Genomic DNA, 11,665 nt, shown 5'->3' on the forward strand with positions numbered 1-11,665 from the left:
GGGAACTTAACAAAGAACTAAGCAAAGGCAAAGAGTCCACCCTAGGTGAAAATCGAATTATCTATAGTGTCCTTCGCCTTTTAATCCAGGTGCCTGTTAATTCTCTTCTGCACCTGCTCAGGTTGTCTGTCATAAGGTATTCTGCCTAACTCCTGGACATACTGAATGGTCATCCCTATACCGAAACCAAACACTGATAGATACAGCCCAACTACGCTCTTTTCAAAGTCTAAGCCAGGGAAGCACATTTTTCTTAACCTTCAGTCACCTTTAGACATTGTAAACAGACAAATTATCCTAGAACTCTTTGTTCGATTTGGCTTAAAAGATATCTGTCTAACATATCCAGTAGAGAGAAATTCCACTTCACAATCCTTTGAACTTGAGACGCCACTGGAGTTCTCAGCCCTTAGCTGCTCAATGTCCTAATGCAAAGCTGGTGGCAGATAATCAACTTGAGGATAGTGAATCCATTACATGGCATGCTGATGACATACGTGCCAGACCATTATCACTAGAGAGAATGCAAATAATTCTCGACGAACTCGCAACTAAGGCTCATTTCTCTGAAGAGACTTGGAGAGATTGAAACTTCTGAAAGTTCTTGGTGGAAAAAGATATGGCATCAATGTCAAACTCACTAGACATTTTTACTTGACTTATAAGCTTAGTTATAGATTACCACACACTACACTTCTTGCAGTGTAAGGAATCAGAAATAGCTTAGAGATAGTGCAAAATGAAGCTATGAGGATTTTCCCCTGCACCCTGAGGACATCAAGGATTGGGAACATGAGATCGTAACAAAACATGCCTTCCATTTTTTTTTTTAAATAATATATATATCTACACTACATTTGGTGTCAACCCCCCGAGAAAATCATTGTGTCTTGCATATTGCCAAAAACAGCTGCAACATAAAATCACGCAAGCAGACGAGATTGACCACACACGTGCGCCGTCTCATAGCACAAAATCTACATAAACATTACTGAGCTTAATGTCCCAGTAAGTAAAATATCAAAAAGTCGATCCATTCCCCCATGAAAAAAAAAATCTTTACTGATTTTGCATTTTACATGTCTACCGAAAAACAAAACTTACCTAACTGCGTGTTAAAACAAACTGCATTAGCAGCAAAGCAACATAAAGTTATGAGAGTGCAAAATTGGACTAGCACCACACAAATGGGGTTGGCAGGTTTACTCTTTGCAGCAGAATTCTTTGTCACGTGCTTCTGGAGTAGTTTTCTCTGATTCCGAAAGTAATTTTCGGGCACTGAGTAATTTTAAATCAGACGGCGACGAGGGAATGTTGACACATTAAGCGTAATGTAACTTATGCAAGAGAGCGCTTTAACATTCAATTTGTATAGAGATATATCATGTTGGTAAACACAAGCACGACCACGTTGGCAAATTGGCGAAAGAAACTTGTAGGAAAGATACTACAAATATAGATCTTTGGATGCCTCATACTAGGGCTGTTCAACTATTGAAAAGTTCTCAAGAGGAAGAACTGCTAGATCTGCCGAACTCACAAAGGCCTCTAAAAGCTTCAGTACAGATTAATCTAGATGTATACTGTGTAACACGGAAAATTAGCGAACGCTTGAGCACTATATCTTGGAGTATCATGTGATACAGGCTTTCAGACCACACAACATGAGATATAAAGAACTATGTGGTTATTACATTTCATCTGAACCATTGGAAGATATGTTCATACTATATCTTAAATTTACCATGTAAAATTATCATGGAACATTGTTATGCAAACATAGTGGCAAAAATATATCAAAATATTCTTTTGCATGGATGACATATTTTAATTTTACCATGTACCGCCACAAAGAGAAATATCGTTAGGAAACCATGCTAAACATTCTAACACAAACAACGATATTTTTTGAAATATAGCTCACGCTACGAAACTGTTGGTATCCCTGATTTTCCAACCACTTTGGGGTATGTCTGACTTATTTGAATATTGCAAGGCATGTTCCATACCTTATGGAAATAAAATCATTTCACAGTGAACCCATATGAATTTCGGAACGACTTCAAAACGTGAATAAGAACGAAGCAAATCCGAAACCCAAAATACCAACCCTTCCGTAACATAAAGTTCTGTTCGTTACTGAATGTTTAGACATCCCTCGTAACGATAGTTTTCTGTGTAGTTGTAGAATTTCAGTAATCGTAGAGTATGTACAAGGTCGAATGCATGTGAATATATTTAAAACTGTAATCAGTACTGCCCACGCCTGATCAGATAGCCATGGTGGTAAACAAACAATAAATTTAACTTCCGAGTTCCTGTTACAAAAATATTGTTAATCTCATTTACGATAGCATGTGGTCCAAGGTAGAATCCACGATAACTTCTGTTATGATCGGCAATCCCTGTCTTTTCTTCTCAGTTAGTACAAGTCCAGGTCACTGTGTGTGCGTATGGGTTTGCCGATTGGGAGCAAGTAGGGAAGTGCGAATATATGAAAGCATACATGTGCATGCGTGAATAAGTATGGGAGTGAGTGGACGTGCATGTGAGTGCATAAGTGAAAATAAGCAATATAAATAAATTTTGTTGATAGAATCCTTTAGGTAGTTTAATTAGTGAATAAATAGTTTTTTATTTGAGAGAGTGATAGCGTACATAATACGACGAATCCAATAGTATAAACTTTGAAGGTCACATGTGTTCCCCTTTGACATTTGGTAGCCTCTGGAATAAACAGAACAATAAATGGAAATAACTTTGAGACAATTCAAATTTATATATAAATATTTTCAAACGGCGACGGTGTGTTACCCCAAAGAATCCTGCTGACTCTTTGTCTCCCTTGTGTCCCGCAAATGTGACCATTTTGGGGACACGAGCACATGTCCCTCTGTTTTTTAGTAGCAGACATAGCGATATGAAGTCATGCGTTTTGATTCACAGATTTAATTGGATGCAGCATCAAAAGTAGATTGAATTTTATACACTGTTCATCTACTCTGTGTATTCAGTTGGTTTGTCTCTCATGCACACACACACACACACACACACACACACACACACACACACACACACACACACACACACACACACACACACACACACACACACACACACACACACACGAGTGTGTGTGCATACCGTTGTCATGGCATAGTGGGAACCTCTGGCGATGGTTGAGCGTCCGAATCTCCTCTTGCCAGTGGAAGGAAATGCGTCGGCAAAATCTTATTTCATAGATCTGGATTATTGGAAACCAAAAGCAAAACGACTGCAGATGCAGAGAGGACAGAAATGACAGTTGAAGACAAATCTGCTGGGAGGATGGAGTATAAATAACTTAAGGGCACAAGGCATCAGTTTCGCGTCTACATTCATTTTAAAACTAAACAAACTTACACCGTAATTCGAACATCTGACATTATTCAAAGGCCATTTCATTAGCCAAAATACATGCATATCTGTGAAATGACAAGTATAAAAAGATAAATGATTATAAACAGGCTGCCTGATAGAGAGACAGATAGAGTGAGGACGATAACGAGAGAGGGAGATCTCTCGCAAGGACGAGTGACAGTCGCGCTGGCAGTGTCTGCGCCCATCAAAAGGCTAAAAACTGGATTTTCTCATTCCCGGCCGTGCGTAATCTCCGTTCATTTGTTTACTTGCAGGCGCGGGGCCCGATTTGATCAAATCGGTCAAATCGGCTTAATTCCGGCCCTGTATATACATATATATGAAAGATGAAATAATGCAGTGCTACAAAGCGATACACTAAGACCAACCAATCTCATTGTATGTTTCTTGATACAAAATCCATACATAAAGGGGCATAACATGCCTTTTTAACGGTGCATCAAATACATAGAAAAGATTTGAAGACAATCATGACAGTCGCTGAGGTACAAAATTACTCTGTACTTCTGTGATATAAACTTTCAGGCTCAAAAGTATCAAAGGAAAGGTTGTGTATCTTAATGACTTAATACATTAGAGGCACAAAGACAAGGAAGTACCTGTAATCGTTGAAATTATCTATCTGTCTCAGATTCGGACAGCATGGAGATCACTCGCGGCGGATATAGGAATATGCAAAACGAAGCAACTACTTCCCATATAAAAAACAATGTATCAATAAAGATTTTTTTGGTCTGAATCTGAATCTGAAATACATTTAAATGTTTCCACAACCCTGCGAAGCAAATAGTGTGTATAGACAATATATAAATGTTTTAATAATATATAATATATATATAATAATATATGATATATAATACTTTTTTTCCGTTTTATTGTAAGCTTCCACAAGGTTTTGCTCTATTAAAAATCATACCAATATGCTATGTATTTTAATGGGTTTCTATTGGCTCTTATGTCAAAAGATCTTTCTTTTTCAAAACTTTGTATGTCGGTACAACTTCTACGATATCGTGTTTCGTAGTGACCAAAAGGCAACATGAAATGATGCATCAGTCATGGGTCTCAGGACCTCGTATCTCTCTCTATATACATATCTAAATCTAGCTATCTACCTTTCTATATATCTATATTATTGTATATGAGTATAAATATATATATCTACATCTATATTTATATCTATATAATGTGTGTCTGTGTGCGCATGCTCGTGCAAACACACACACACACACACACACACACACACACACACACACACACACACACACACACACACACACACACACACACACACACACACACACAGAGCTACACCTAGACACTGGGTATCCTATAAATTCTCTTTCCACCTCGTGACCTTATCGGCCGCGGGAGCGAGTTAGGCAGGCACGGACCCGTGGCCCCAGAGAGCGAGATCCGGCGGGCGAACGGAAGGGCGGGGCAGCGCTGGACGAGGGGAGGCGGAGGGCGGGGCGGGGCAGCGCTGGACGAGGGGAGGCGGAGGGCGGGGCGGGGCGGCGCGCCACGTTGGGCTCCCGGCCCGAATTTGTGTTCCAGAGATGAGCGGGCTTTCGGGGAGGGTCCGAGGGAGAGGTCATCACCAGTCAGCGCTTCCGATGTGGAGGCGGCCAAACAGCCAATGCCCTCAGGGTGTTTGTTGTTGGGACCCTTCCTTGTCCTTCGGCCTTCTCCCTATTACACTGTGGCCCCCCCCTGTAGTTGCCATAGCAACATTAGCATGAAATGAATGACGTCACCAAGCGCTCATTAGCAAGAAATGAGTGACGTCACCAACCGTTCTTGTTAATAGAGCCTGGGCGTGGCAGAGCGCATTCAGTGGGCTTTTGCTATTTTTTAGCAATTGATTAAGTAATTATTCCTGACAAGTTTAATAATACTGGCGATGAAAATTAGAATAACGAAACTGATACTATTCATTGATACTAATGCCATTGCAAATACTACTAATATTTATTATATTCTGATGAAATAATTAGTGATTACATAGTAGTTACTATAAAGATATTGAATATCATAATGGTATGCATGGTTATGGCAGTAAGGATTATTATTATCATGCTGATAGCAACAAAAACAATAGTAACTGTTACCATTATAAAGACAATATTGATAGTACTAACAAAAATGTAATAAGCAATTACTTCAAATGATAATACGAAGACAATAAATCATGTGATAATGATATTGTTAACAATATGGATCATACGGATAATAATGGTAGTAAATATAGTAATAATGATGTGTGATGCTAACGATGTAAATATGTTTAATAAAAATATTTTACGAATGATGTGATGAAGCCATTGATTCTACGACTGCCACCACCACTACTAGTACAACAATTGCTTCTAATACTGTTACTACAATTACTACTACTACTACTACTACTCCTGCTTTTACTACTACAACTGCTGTTGCTGCTACTGTTGCTACTACTACTACTACTACCTCCCGCGCTTCCATTCGAATGAAAACAAACCGTTGTTGGAGCTTTACTTTTCGGATTTGCTCGTGGTTCTTCGCTGTTAACATCAGCTAGCTGTTGCGGAGAGCGCCATAAGCTCCCGTGGTCGCTCACGAATTATCTGAAATTTATTTAGAATTGGAAAAAGTAGTTCAATCGGTCAGTTCCCTCCGATCAGAAGCGGCCAATCTACTCGGGCGATCACTTGTAATGATAAATGCTAAGCCGTAATCGGTGTATTAATACTGCCCACCAATATCATCCATACAGGAGGTTCATAACCTTTTATATTTGGTGGCAGATATAGCATACTGCATAGTCCTGCAATCTCACAGCCTATAAGAGGTCAGCTCACTCATTCGCTCACACTTCCCGCCTGCTGTCCGCTCACGAGGCGCCTCCCCAGGGCCAGGGCGTGGGTTCCGCCACCACTGACCAGTCACATCGCATTGCATTCATACTCGTGAGTGTTACTCTTAGACATAAAGCGTCCGCCGTTTGATCAGCGCATTAATCTGCCCACCAGGATCCATACACAGGAGGTCCGCACCTCTTACAGTAGTAGTAGTAGTAAAAATAATGATGGTAATGATAATAGTAGTAGTTTTATTATTAGTAGTAATGAAAATAATGATAGTAATAACGATGATAATGATTATAATAATAATAATTATTTTTATAATATCAGCGATAATGAAGATGATAAGATTGACAATGATAATAGCAACAACAATAAGAATAATGATAATGATAATTATAATGAAAATGATAATTATGTTAGTAAATAATAATTATGATAATGATATTAGTAAACAATATTATAATAGTGACAATGACTATTATGATAATGACTATAATAATAATAATGATAGTAATAATAATAATAATAGTAATAATAATAATAATAGTAATAATAATAATTATACTACTACTACTACTACTACTACTAATAATAACAATAATGATGATGATAATAACAATAATAATAATAATAATAGGAATAACAATAATAATAATAATTCTAATGATGATGATGATGATGATGATGATGATGATAATAACAATCAACATAAAATAATGATGATAATAATAATGATGATAGAAATATTGGCAATAATAATAATAATAATGATGATGACAGAATATTGATAATAATGATAATAATAATAATAATAATAATAATAATAATAATAATAATAATAATAATAATAATAATAATAATAATAATAATAATAATAATAATAATAGGAACAGTAATAATGATAATAATAATAATGATAATAGTAATAGTAGTAGTAGTAATAATAATAATAATGATAATAATCATAACAACAATAACAACAACAACAATAATAAAAAAATAATAATGATAACGATAATGATGATAATGATAAGAAAGATAATGATAATGATAATAATGATGATGATGATAATGATAATAATAATGATAATGATGATGATGATAATGATAATAATAATAATAATAATAATAATAATAATAATAATAATGATGATGGTGATAATGATAGTAAAAAATGGTAATAGTAATAATAATAGTAATGATGATAATAATAACAATAATAATAATAGTGATAATAATGATAAAAATGATAATGAGAATGATAATAAAAATTATGAAGTAGATACTGATCATAGATTTATGGGACTTAGTGGTGACAATTTCATTACTCTTTAGGAATGCTCGTTCTCACCTTAAGCAACTCTGGTCCAAAGTCGTCGAAAGGATGAAACCAGTCTACACCAGAGTTCCATTCCCAACGCGCAGCACCTTCACCACCGCAATTTTAGGTTCCTTCACCTTTCCCGCTCTGTCACCACCACCATCGCCCACGCAACCGCCAACCTGATTATCACCACACTTTCAATCTAAACCTAAACCGGATTTTGAATGGCCTCGCCCTCGCCAGCAGCTCCGCCAATCTTTCTTTCTCCTCATTTCCTCAGTGATTCTGGTCACAAATTTCCCCTTAATTGCAAAGAACAGAAAAACGTAAGTGCGGAATTCCATTAGGACTAAGTTATTGTGCCAGCATCAGAACCTGCGAAGATGAGAGTGTATTGGGCATACGGAGGTTAGTCGCCCTTTCAGTCAGGTCAGCATGCCGGTCTCTGTAAGCAGAAAGCGTAGACGGACTGTCAGAATATTACACAGTACTGCCTGAACGCCTGTGTGATCTCCCCTTTCTCTATACCCCCCCTCTCTCTCGCTCTCCCTCCCTCCTTCCTCTCTCTCTCTCTCTCTCTCTCTCTCTTTCTCTCTCTCTCTCTCTCTTTCTCTCTCTCCTTCCTTCCCTTCATCCCTCCCTCCCTCCTTCCTCTCTCTCTCTCTCTCTCTCTCTCTCCCTCCCCCCTCCCTCCTTCCTCTCTCTATTCCTCTCCCTCCCCTTTTTCTCTCGCTGTCTCTCTCCCTCCCTCTCTTCATCCCTCCCTCCCTCCTTCCTTTCTCTCTCTCTCTCTCCCTCCCCTCATCCCTCTCTCTCTCCTTCTCCCTCCCTCCCTCCTTCCTCTCTCTCTCTCTCTCTCCCTCCCTCCTCTCTCTCCCTCCCTCCTTCCTCTCTCTCTCTCTCTCTCTCTCCCTCCATACCTCTTCCCCTCTCTCTCTCTCTCTCTCTCTCTCCCTCCCTCCATTCCTCCCCCCTTTTTCTCTCTCTTTCTATCTCTCCCTCCCTCCTTCATCTCTCTCTCTCTCTCTCTCTCTCTCTCTCTCTCTCTCAATCTCTCTCTCTCTCTCTCTCTCTCTCTCTCTCTCTCTCTCTCTCTCCTCTCTCCTCTCTCCCTCTCCCCTCCCCCCCCCCCCCTCTCTCTTTCTTTCCTTCCCCCTTCCCTCTGATTAGCAAATTGGAATGTAGATCTTCGTTTCCGTGGATATGCCGGGCAAGTGCGAGCTGAGCGCGGGCAAGAATGAAGCCATAGAGGACTGACGTAAGGAGGAAGAGAGCTGGGAGCTTTAGGGCGTGGCACCAAGAGCAAAGGAACAAGAGAAGGGAGAGAGGAAGGAAGTGGGCTGGAGGGCTGGAGGTGCGTTGAGGTAAAGGAGTTTGAGAGTGGATGGAGAACAAGTTGAAGGGGGCAGAGGGGGATTTGTGGTGGAGGAAGGAGGGGCGTGGGATGGAAGTAATGGAATTGGGGCGTTATTCGGCCGGGGTCCTGGCGCCGCGAGTCTGAGCCGAGCAGACGGAGAGCAGAGTCGGACGAGGAGGATGGGGGGGTGGGGGGGGGAGGGGATGTGTTGGAGGGACAAGAATAGGAAATAAACATGTAAATATGTCTGTTTTCAATAAGAAGATCTAGAACTATTAAAAGTAATACGGAAGGTATAATGAATAAGAACTAGAGCACATTAATGCTGAGAAAAAGCAGAGTTAAAGGTAATTGTTGTCGGCCTCGTCTAAGCGCGCCTCTGGAGCGTGCGATCAGATTGGTCTGGAATCGGAGACTCATTCGGAAGAAACGCTTCGCCTGGACTTTCTTGGGAAGCATCGTCTGTGGCACACACATGCATGTACACAGGCAGATGCAGAGATAGATATGTTTATATGCATGCGTACAATTATCTTTTTATCTATCCATCGATACATGTATATGTTTCTATCTATTTGTAACCATTTCTGTATATATATATATATATATATATATATATATATATATATATATATATATATATATATATATATATATATATATATATATATAAACACACACACACACATATATATATATATACCTATCTATCTATCTATCTATCTATATATGTGTGTGTATATATACATATATATGTATATACATATATATACATATATACATATATACATATATATATATATATATATATATATATATATATATATATATATATATATATATATATATATATATGTATATATATAGGTATGTGTGTGCGTGTGTGAGTGTGTGTATCTTTCGTGAATAAAGGACGTACTGTACATGCGTGTGCTAAAATACTGCAGACAGATGATGCTGTAGCTGTGTGTTTATCTTTAGCCCTCTTGCTCATGTGCCGCGACCGTCGACCACAAACGTACCGCGTGCCTCTTACTGGATTTATCGTATGCGTGTTTGTGTCTAGTTTATTCTTTTCCCAGCAAATGTCCGGGCTTCGTTGTGGTTGCCTGTGACCCACTACATGACTGTTTTTTCTTCGCAGAATCGAACATTCCCGTGGTTGGCAATGTCTTCAGCTTCGTGTCTACCAAATACCCGGACGAATGGTTTTGGCGAATGATTAAGGTATTGTTTGTTTATCTTTGTGGTTGTTGACATGGTAACCACTAGCTTGCAATACCAGTAATAACACGACAATGTTTAGGATATATGGAGTATTCACTCTGATTTTCAAATAATACATATTTAACAGGAGAAAGGTTTTCCCAAAAGGCACAATATAAATACATTTTCCTCGTCTTTCCTTCAGGTCGTGATGTGGTTGATCGCTATAATGTGCGGGATGCTGGTCGGGAAGGTGCTGATCCATGGGCTCATCTTCAAGAGAGTGCTGAGACTCAAGATGTTCAGGGATGAACAGGTAAGGCCTGGAAAGCAGTGTCACCGTTTTTCATTGTTTTTCTATTTTTACAGTTGCTTCTGCTAGTCATTTTGGAACGGCAGGCTGTTGCTAGCAATTTAACTGTGCAACATGGAAGGAGATGATTTTAAATAAACATTTTGTCACTGATGAAACTTTTTGTCCCGGCCAAGGTTCTATATATATGGCTTAATAATTCCCACTGAATCAAATTTAAGCTCATAAAACGTTTTACGTTATAGACTGACACTCAACATCCTTCTCGAAAGAAATCATTTTCTTCGTCATGGACGCGGAGCTAACACTGCGGGGATACAGCATTCATTCTATCACAAATGCAACCAATAACAGGGCAATTGCACGTGCCATTTGCAAGCAGGCATAAAATCCTGGCTCCAAGACTGCTTTGTTGTGGAAGATGCAAATTTCGGCAGCATTTGGGACATTTTTCTCATGACAAGACCCAAGTGACTTTCCGAGTAATTACCTTAATTAAAGAAATAAACATCACAAACCAAGAATTATATTGCTAAAAGTGCCGGTCGGTCATAATAATCTAACTCCAAAGAACCGTAACCGGTATTTTGCATGTGAACGAATGAAAACAATTGCTTTGCTTTGTAATTAAACATCTGAAAGATAATAAACTTTGACATGTGCAAAATAACCATCTTATTCTTCAAATGACGCGTCGTGCACTCGTCCTCTTCCTGTCTGGTTTGTCCCCTTGCCCATGGTATTGGGAAGAAATTTGGGAATTTTCTGCGATTTCGTGGGTTAACTTTTTATTGATAGTGAAACTCTCAGTATATGAAGACTGTACAATGAAAGATCTTAAAGCGAATTTAAAGATTTTCCGTATGAGGAAAGACCAACATGAGGATAAATCCATGCCTTCATACAATGCACTGCTAGAAAGGAAAAGACATAATTAAGTGTAAAGATATGACGATTCAAACATTTCCATTGATAGGACTTACGAAAAAACTTTTCTAAAAGCTTTAGTTATGTTAGTAAAGATTTACAACAGAAACAAATTAATATTTCTCCTCCTAAAAAAGATGTCTGCTGATGTCTGCGTCTCCACAGGGTTCGTGGATGACAATGTTCTTGACGGTGATTGTGTCGCTGTACATGTTTTCATACGTGTACAACCTCATCCTGCTCATTGGCCATGACAAACCCTGCAAGTGGCA

The 11,665-nt window shown here is 38.8% G+C and overlaps 1 long non-coding RNA gene across 1 annotated transcript; it reads left to right on the forward strand.

The window, feature by feature from the left end:
* The first annotated feature begins 10,087 nt into the window (after nucleotides 1-10,087).
* Nucleotides 10,088-11,665, forward strand: LOC138866553 (uncharacterized). The gene is made up of 3 exons (XR_011399616.1): nucleotides 10,088-10,174; nucleotides 10,359-10,469; nucleotides 11,559-11,665. It is a non-coding gene; the product is annotated as an uncharacterized lncRNA (long non-coding RNA).

The sequence above is a fragment of the Penaeus vannamei genome, chromosome 26 (assembly GCF_042767895.1).
Source record: "Penaeus vannamei isolate JL-2024 chromosome 26, ASM4276789v1, whole genome shotgun sequence".
Classification (NCBI taxonomy): domain Eukaryota; kingdom Metazoa; phylum Arthropoda; class Malacostraca; order Decapoda; family Penaeidae; genus Penaeus; species Penaeus vannamei.